Consider the following 8973-nt stretch of genomic DNA (forward strand, 5'->3'; position numbering starts at 1 on the left):
CTTTAAGCAGCAAAATGAAACTAGGTAGCTAGATATTTGCACCAGTGTATAGTCAGTACGTTTGAAATAAAGGCAGATAAGATCAGAAGCCCACAAAAACAAAAGGCAGAGGTGTAGGTGTCATAGAAGGAAACCTGGTATAGAGTCACACCGTAAAAGTTGAAAGGAAGAAATAAGAAAGAAAGAAAGAGGCAGACAGACAGAAAGAAAGAAAGAGAGGAAGATGAAAGAAAGAAAGAAAGAAAGAAAGAAAGAAAGAAAGAAAGAAAGAAAGAGAAGAAAGAAAAGCACAGGCTTATTTGAAGAAGGCTGAGATGTCAATTGAATTATCCAGAAGGTATGCTGAATTATTCAGAAGATATGCTGAAGCCCTCATCCCAGGAACCTGTGAATATCACTTGATTTGGAGATGGAATCTTTGTGGATCAAGTTAAGATGATGCCTCCCTGGGTCAGGGTTGGCTGTAAATGCAATGATTGGTGTCTCGACAAGCTCCTATGAAAGAAGAGAGACACAGGTGGAATGTTAGTGCTATAACAGGGAGCTCAATGCTGGACCTGCAGAACCCCAGTGAGTTATTAAAAGTAGGACAAAGCTTGACATCTCTACCTTCATTTTATGATTGTCTTTTTTTGTGTGTGGCCTTGAAACTTCTCTGAGTCCCAGTCCTGCTCAGCTCTGCAGATAGGTGTGCTCATCACTTAAGCAATGTCTGTCTGAAAACGGGTAATATACGGTTTATTAACCCTAAATTTACTCAGCCTATCATAGTGATCTTTAAGGCTGAAAACTCAGGCGTAAGTAAGGTATTTTTAAGATTTTGGGAGGCATTCAAGTTACATGAAGAATTCTAGAAAGAAACAATCCATAAATGTTAAATCACTAAACATTCTGAGTTGTATGTTCAAGAAACCTTTACTTAACCAGGGCTCGTAAGTACAAGCATAGTGATGATGGTAATTGGGCTCTGACAAAGGGAAATTGTAAGATGTTTCTTTTAAGTAAAAAGGTGAAAGTATAAGATATTTTGGGAGAGAAAACATTTACAGATGTTTATTACAGATGTAGTATGATTGTTCTATTTTATTACTGTTGCTGCTAATCTCTTCCATGCCTAGTTTATGCATTAAACTTTACTGTAGATGTGCATGTATAGACTAAAATAGTACCTGTGACATTTGGTACTGTCTGCGGTGTTAGGCATTCCTTGGGAGTCTTGGAACACACCTGTGGAAACAAAGAGCCTCCTATATATGTTATGGCAGCATGCCATTTATCTAACGAAAATTTCTATTAATTACTTTGTTATCTTTTTGTTACCTGGTGTTTTCCTGGTTTTTAATCCTGGTGAGCTCTAAATATATCAATTTTCCTTGTTCTTGACTAGGTTGAGTTCATTCTAAGCAACCTCTCAGTGATCCACATCCTTCTGTAGTTCTTCCCTTTCAGGGTTTGACAGACTATGAACATGATGAGCTATCACTCCTGTGACTACAGATCTGTATGGCAACGGAAAGCTAGCTAATGCACTGTGTTACTAATTATCACAAACCTAGTGATGTGACAAAATTCATGAGATAATAAAACTATAAGAAAACTTTAATTTAGGCTCACAGTTTCAGACCATGATTGCTTGATCCTGTTGCTTTTGGGAACCGTGGCAGGAGTGTGTGGCAGAAAAAGCTGGCTGCTCTCTTCAAAGCAGTCAGGAACAAAAAGTAGAAAGGCCAGGGTCCCACACTCACAGTATCTGAATTTCTGTCCTGTAGCCCTACTTCCTAAATGTTCCACCATCTCCTTCCAGCACCACAAGCTGGGACCAAACCTGCAGTGCAGTGGCCTTTGGGGGGAAGTTCCAGATTCAAAGTGTGGCAGTGAGCATCTTAGGGGTGAGCTCTATCATTTAGGTCTGGAATCCCTTTCAGCCTCATGTGTGAAAGACTCATTCACCAGCTCTGTGCTTCTGGGAGGTGTGGAACTTTAAGAGGTGGAGCCCAATGGAAGTGTGCCCTTGAGGGGACAGTGGGACTCCACCTCTTCTTTCTCTGCTTTTCAATTCCCAGCCCTGAGGTTAAGGGTTTGGTAAGTGCTGCCGCCTTGCTGTGCTGTCTTGCCATAGGCCCAACAGTGACAGGGTCAACTAACCATGGATTGAAAGATTCACCCACAATTAGGTCAAGACAACCAAAGATAGTCACCCTTCTTTAAACAGTAGTCTCCATTCCTTAAAGTGGTGTTAGATGTATAATCATGGAAAAATAGCTCATCAGATTCACAGTCCCTCAAACCCTGATGGGCAAGAACTGCACAATTACAAGGATCACTGAGCTGTTTCCTTAGATGTCAACCTAATCAAGAATGAGGAAACTTGTATGTATTTGGAGCTAAACAGGATTACAATCTGGGAAGACACCAACTGGAGCAGTCTTAATCACACCTGTAATAAACATTTGTAAATGTTTTCTCTCCCAAAATATCTTATACTTTCACCTTTTTACTTAAAAGAAACATCTTACAATTTCCCTTTGTCAGAGCCCAATTACCATCATCACTATGCTTGTACTCTGACTGGTGCTGTTGAAGATTAAACTGTCTTGCCAGAAAAGAGTTAAATGGCCAGATGTGGTGGCACATCTCAGCCTCTGAGGCTGAGACACAGGATCTCTGGGAGTTTGAGTCCATCCTGGGCTACAAATTGAGTTGAAGACCAGTCTGAACTCATAGTGAAACTTTGTCTCAAAGAGACAAAAAGAAATAGAACCCGACAGGGGGCGGGCAAAGGAGTTATGTGTGATAAATTTAGTTGAGAATATGCCTGAAATCTGATTAACAATAGCCTCCAACTCTGTTTTAAATGCCTTCAGTCAATACCACTCCATTTTGACTTTTTTTCCCTGAGAGCACTTTTTCTTAGAATTCTGCCTACCACTGTTTCCTTTCAGGCAAATATTGCAAATCAGAAAGAGGATTTTCATTCAAAAAGTTCACTTTCCAGCAAAAACAAAACAAAACAAACAAAAAAACCCAAAACAGGAAAATAGCTCACCAGTTTTAAGGTAATATGAATAAAAGTAATAAATATATGTACAGGAGTCTTGAAGTTATACAAATGGCAACGAGTATTGTATAGTTATAGGTTAACTACTCTTAACTACTCTTTAAAAATATTTGGCTATTATAATTCTCTGCAGTATTTTTTTGTTTTGGTTTTCTTTCCATCTTTGCTTGTTTCTTCTTTCTTGCCCTTTAATGTTTTCTTTACCTTAGCAGAAAATTTTCAAAACTTACCAGGTTTATCTCTTATCTCATTAATCCATTGCCTAAACAGCCACAAATTAGAATTTCATTGATATAACTTGTTTTTGTATAAATTCCCTGGTTCTTTTTACAACCAACCCTGTTTTGGGAAGGCTATAAATATTGCAATACTTAGATGTGTACTTCCAATAATGCAAGTATCCCAGCTTGTTGCCTGTATCCCCGCATTTAATGTATTCACAGGTTTCGCTCTGTGCTGCTCTTTGGAGTACACTGCCATAGTGCACTTGACATCACCATGTCTCCACATGTTTTAACTTGTTTTCCTGACTAGTGTTCTCACTTATAGTCTCACCACCACTGCTGTTCAGTGTTGTGATACTATTTTTTGCCCACCAGAATTATAACAGTAAGATAGACTCCTACTGTAATTTTTATATGCAATATCTATTAATTGATTGATTGATTAGGGTAGTGGGGATTGGACCTGGGGCCTTCACACTGAGCTACAGTACCAGTCCCTTTTTATTTTGATGTAGGGTGTTGCTAAGTTTCTGTGTTGCCCAGTCTAGACTTGGACATATGATCCTTAAAGGTTATTTCTGGTCTTTCTTTCTTTCTTTCTTTTTTTCTGTCTTTTTCCTTTTTATCGGTACCGGGGATCAAACTCACGACTGCCTGCTTGCAAGGCAGGCGCTTATGCCTCTGAGCTAAATCCCCAGCCCCTATTTCTGATATTTCTGATATAAATTCATCATTTGGTTAATCCCTTCTTCAAATCAACAAGACTAATTTGTCCATTTTCCTTTGTAGTTTCATGTCCCTTTCCCTATGAAATAGATTTGTGCAAATTCTTTATATATCGTAGACTGTTAACATTTTTATCATGGTAAATAATCCTCTCCAACTGACACTTTTAGTTGTGCAACGGAATTTATTTGGAATGAGTGAGGACAGGCAGGTGTATCTACATGGAATCCTCATCTTACACAGCACACCTGTTAAGGAGAAGCAGAGTTGGATTGGAAGGTATCTCCATGAAGCAGTGTGTAGCATGCAAGATACCTGAATTCAATCCCATTTGCCTCACAAACACATGAATATACACACAAAGGAGAAGAGGAAGAAATAGAGTTAAATGTAATTAAATAATTCATAAACAATTTAAGTAGAATATTTCCCAGTTTTCATTTTAGTGGAGAACTGTCTTTCAAATAACCAACAGAAATGCCAGAAGACAAATTTGAAGTTATTAACTGTGACAACTAAGTAGCAACAATCAGCAAATGACAAAAGAACGTATGAACAAAGTCAACAACAAAACATAAACAAAAAATGATACACTAGAGAACTCCAACTCTCCACTGATACAAAAGGAAGCCAAAGAGGTATACACTGAAACTGTAAAGCCCAGCTGAAAGAAATCAAACAAGACAGACTTAAATAGAAACACATTTCATGTTCATGGATTTTAAGACAATATTGCTAAGATATCCATACTTCCAAAAACAATTCCACAGATTCAATATCGTCTTCATCTGAATTCTCCTAGTTTTTCTTGAAAAAGCAGAAAACTCAGACCTAAAGTTTATATGGTATCAGGGACCCAGCAGAGTCAAACAATCTTGAGAAAGAACAAATTTGGAGGACTCACATTTTCTTGGTTAAACATGTATCACAAAGCTATAATAACCAAGAAAAATACTGAAATAAAGATACAGATGGACCAATACAACACAGTGAGAGCCTAGAAGTGAACCTTTACATATATGTCCAGTGGATTTATTTTTTAAATTTATTTTTTTTGATGGTACTGTGGAGGGACACAGGGCCCACCACTTGCTAAGCATACATTCTACCACTGAGCTACCCCATCAGTTCCTGTTCAATGATTTTCTACAAGGGTGTTAGGACAGTATTAAATGGGAAAACGGTAAGTTTTCAACAAATAGTACTGAAACATGCATGTGCAAAAGAATGGAGTTGAACTGTGAGAGTTTGTGTCTGGATGTCCCCTAAAACCTTATTTCAGAAGTGGCTGAATCTCCAGTGTGTGGTGCTGGGATTAAGAGTGTGTGTTTGGTAAGTGCCTACGCGAGGGCCAGGAGGAGAACCAGAACTCCCGAGATAAGACCATGGTGGGACTCAGGCAGCTTATTCACCTGCCCTCTTGGTAAGTGCCTGCAGCATGGGCCAGGAGAAGAACCATTACCTGTGAGCCTACTGCCAGGCAGGCTGAAAATCAAGCACCCTTCCCCCCCAGCCCCCCCAGCCCCCCCCCCATAGCTACTGGGGATAGATGTCTCAGCGTCTCTTGGGAGGATGACCATATGCAGTATAGCAAATACGGGAGATTTCCTTCTATCTTCTGTTTGAAGGCATAGGTTGTTTTCACTGTTTTGTTATGTTACTTTTGCTCTATTCAGTATTCTCAACTGGTTTTATAATATTCTAGCTTTGGTTTGATTTTGCTATACCTAACTGACTGGACAACTATTGTGAAGTTAAAGAGATATACCATAGGACATATTACTACTATCCCAGCATCCTACTGTGAAATCCTGTACCAATTTCACTGCATTGTCTCGATTGGCTTTGTTCTGTCTTGTGCTGTTGCATTTTTACTACCTTCAAAATAAAATTAAAAAAAAAGAAAAGAAATGAAGAAATAACAAATATTGGCATGGCTGAGGTGAAAAAGGAACTCTCCTTTATTGTTGGTAGGAATGTAAACTAGTACAGTCATTATGAAAACCAGTATGGAGATTCTTTAAAGAACTAACATTAGAAATCCTATATGGCCTGACTCTTCTGGGTATATTCCACAAAGAGTTCAAGACATCATACCACACTGATACATGCATACCAATGTGTTTAGCACCACAATTTGTAATAGGTAAATCCTGGAAGCAGTCTGTATATCCATCAACAGACAAATGATAAATGCAATGTGATATCTATACATGATGATATAATACTCAGCTATAAAGACTGACAAATTTGAGATATTTATAGAAAAATTTGAAACGCATCTGTAAAATTTAATGCTAAGTGAAATAAATTACACAAAAGCTTCATTACTATATAGTGGCTCTCTTTTGAATGAGGCAAAGGCCAAAAAAGAGCACAATAAAAGTTGACTAGAAGGAGACAAATGGATAGTTCTCATTGTTTTAATCTAGTGTTAATAAAATAACTGCATTTCAGAACTAATGTTGAAGCCACTTTTTTCTCCTGAGTTACAAAAAGGCACTACATTTTTCTGTTTTTAATTGATGCTTGAGAAACAGATTCAGAGCACCTCAGAGCTCAAAGGAGTAAGTGAAACAGTGCCATACACAAAGTTTTCATTTGTTTGACCTTATAGAATATTTCGTAGCACATGTAACCTTTACCTACCAATGATGAGCTAGAAAACAGCTAGCTGTGAAGAATATAGGAATTTATATTTTGTTTTTTAAATTTTATTTATTTATTTATTTGTCTTTTTCTTTTTTATCGGTACCAGGGATCGAACTCGCAACTGCCTGCTTGCAAGGCAGGCGCTTATGCCGCTAAGCTAAATCCCCAGCCCCAGGAATTTATATTTTGAATAAAAAGAAAACATGAATGAAAAATAGTCACCTTCCTATTTTCAAGATATATTTATCAAATTTTATATTCACATCAGGCCTTGAAGAAAATCTGTTTTCATCAAAGAGAAAGCCAATATTTTTATTTTTGATTTACTACCAACCAAATTTAAGAGAAAATTCAGTAGAAATAAAATATATTTACACATGTAGTAAAAAAAACCAAGAATGTGTGTTTGATAAATCAGTCTACTGATTCCTTTGGCAGAATTTGGGCTATGCTAGAATTAAGGGTGTGAGTGCTACACGAACCCTACTGCAGGGAGCCTGCATATACAACAAACAGGCTGTTGTCTCCTCCTCCTTATAGCTTTTGTTGGCTTTTGTTACCAAGAACTGTTTCCCTCTGCCAGGTGTTACCCTGCCTTGGAGCCAGCCGATTATGGACTGAAATATGCACAAACTGTGAGCTAAGTAAATCTTTCCCCCTTTAACTTTGGGTGTTGCATATTTTGTCTCAGCAGTAAGAACAATAATTAAGACAGACATATATCTTACCATATATCATATTCAAAATTAATTCAAAGTGGTTTAAGTAATTAAATGTAAGACACTTAAGTTAGAACTAAAACTCAGAATGAAGTAAGGAGAAGGCATTGACTTTAACCATGATTTCCCTCATTTGACCCCAAAAGCATAGGTAAGAAAGTAAATAAACTGAAATTTATCAAATTTTAACATTTTCTCTATCAAGGATACTATCAACAGAGTACAAAGGAAACCTACTGAAAGGGAAAATATATTTGTAAATCATACAGCTGGTAAAAATAGAATAAATTTTAAAAATATTTTTACAACTAGACAACAAAAATCAAACAACCCAAATTAAACATGGGCAAAGGAATTGAATCAACATTTCTCTAAGAAAAATATACAAATGGCCAACAAACACATGAAGACATGTTCAGTATCACTAATCAAAGGAAATCCAAATCAAAACTGTAAGATGATGCCCCTTAATTTCCATGGGGCTATTTGAGGTATACATAACAGACAGCAATAAGTGTTGGTGATTATGCACAGAGAGGGGAACCTCTGTGTTCAGCTTCTGAAAGTGGTTGCTTTTCTTAAGAGGAAGAAGAGGAAAGGGGAGGGAAAAGAGGAGGGGAAGAAGAAAGTGGGGACAAAGGCAAAATATGGAGAAGAAAAACAGGAGAAGGAGAAGGAGGGAGAAGCAAAGAGGAAGAGGAGACAAAAGTCAGGGGGGAGAGGGAGGAGGAAGAAAGAAAAATTAAGTAGAGTTATAGCATTCATAAAAAGAACATTTCTCAAAATACTACACATAAAAATGACCTTGTGATGCAGCAGATCTATTTCTGGATATGTACCTAGAACTGCAAGCAGAGTCTTGAAGAGATATTTGTACACCTATATTCATAGCACTATTATTCACAAAAGCCAAAGAGGTAGAAGGAATGCATGTGTATATCCATGGATAAATGACTTTTAAAAATGTGGTATTTGCATACAATGAAATATTTTTCACCCTTGAAAAGGAGTGGAATTCTGATAGGAGAATTAAGATGAACTTTAAAGACACTATGCTACTATGCAAACTGAAATAAATCAGACACAAAAGGACAAAACAGTGCACTGCACCTAAAGAAGTCAGACTTTTAGAGACAGGAAGTGGAATGTTGGTTGCCAGATGCAGAGAGAAGGGGGTTCGGGTGCAGAGGGTATAGAATTTCAGTCCAAGAAGAAAGTGTTCTGGCATCAGAGAAACATGGTGGTACCTGCAGGGGTTCCAGCTATGGGTGAGCCACTATGCTTGAGCCCAGGAGCTGGCGAGCAGCTGGAACAACACAGCAAGACCTCGTTCTAAAGACAGAGGGAGTTCTGGGTGGTCAGTAGTATGGACTGCACAGCAGTGTCAGCAAACACCAGCCCCTGGAGGGTATGCTTAATATGGCCAAAGTGTTTACTCAGGTTCTGCCTACTGTACCCCAATTCTTAAAAACTGCAAGAAATGATATGCTCACCCCCATATGATGCAAGATGTAAATGACAAGACTGAGAGTACTGTAGGAAGGCTGGAAGAAATAAAAAGGGTGGGGAGGACAACGAACTGAATGCTGGGGCA

Source organism: Cavia porcellus, unplaced genomic scaffold, assembly GCF_034190915.1.
Source record: "Cavia porcellus strain 051 isolate PalLab524CR breed Dunkin Hartley unplaced genomic scaffold, mCavPor4.1 scaffold_12, whole genome shotgun sequence".
NCBI classification, from domain to species: Eukaryota; Metazoa; Chordata; class Mammalia; order Rodentia; family Caviidae; genus Cavia; species Cavia porcellus.